The sequence below is a fragment of the Malurus melanocephalus genome, unplaced genomic scaffold, assembly GCF_030028575.1.
Source record: "Malurus melanocephalus ecotype Western Australia unplaced genomic scaffold, MMel_1.1 scaffold_1006, whole genome shotgun sequence".
Classification (NCBI taxonomy): Eukaryota; Metazoa; Chordata; class Aves; order Passeriformes; family Maluridae; genus Malurus; species Malurus melanocephalus.
In genome coordinates, this window is record NW_026624238.1 from 25,412 (window position 1) to 26,541 (window position 1,130).

Below are 1,130 nucleotides of genomic sequence, written 5' to 3' on the forward strand. Positions count from 1 at the left end.
ATTTCCCTTTATTTTTTCCAATTTTCCCCTTTCCCCGTCTTCTTTTTTCTTAATTTTATCTGTTATTTTTGGAATTTCCCTTTATTTTTTTCTGATTTCTCTCCTCCCCCCTTTTTTTTCCCCTTCTTTTTTTCCCCATTTTAATTCCCCCTTAATTTAAAAAAAAATTAATTAATTGAATTTAATTACAAAATTTAATGGTTTATTATTTTAATACCTTAATATTAAATTAGATGTATTAAATACATACATTTAATAATAACAATAAAAATAAATATAAGATAAATTTAATATAAAAAATTAAAAGAAAATTCAATTGAGTTCCAAAGAAATTAAATAAATTTATTTAATAATAATAAGAAATTAAATATAATATTTCATTTAATTATTAAAAATATTAAAGAAAATTCAATTTAATTCCAAAGGAATTAAATACATTTATTTAATAATAACAATACAATTAAATATAAAATACATTTTAATTATAAAAGAAATTAAAATAAAATTCAGTTTAATTCCAAAAGAGGAAAAATTTCACATTCCTTGCAGATTTTTGGGAACTTTAGTGAGGGATTCAGGGAAAGGGGAATTAATGGGATCGTTGGGAAGGATTTGGGGAAAGAGGAATTAATGGGATCATTGGAAAAGCTCCCAGGAAAGGGGAATTAATGGGATCGTTGGGAGGGATTCAGGGAAAGGGGAATTAATGGAATCATTGGGAAAGGTCCTGTGGAAGGGGAATTAATGGGATCGTTAGCATAACTCCAAGGAAAGGGGAATTAATGGGATTGTTGGGAAGGACTCAGGATCTGGGAAATGGAGGTGTGACCGCCTCATGGGATCCTTTGGGATTGGATGGAAATCCGGCTTTTTTCCCCAAAAACAGCAGGGTCAGGGCATGGAAYGGCAGCGGGAACTGGGAAAAGTGGGATCTCAACTGCTTGTCTTGCCTTAGGGGGATGTTTTGGGATAAATCCCTGTTTTTTGAAGGATGATAAACCCCTGCCCTCCCATTCCAGCCAGGATTTTGAGATAAATTCCTGGTTTTTTGAGGATAATCACCCCTTTTTGAAGGGTAATAAACCCTTCTTTGCCCTCCCATTCTGGATTAGTTTAATATTTATTAATCA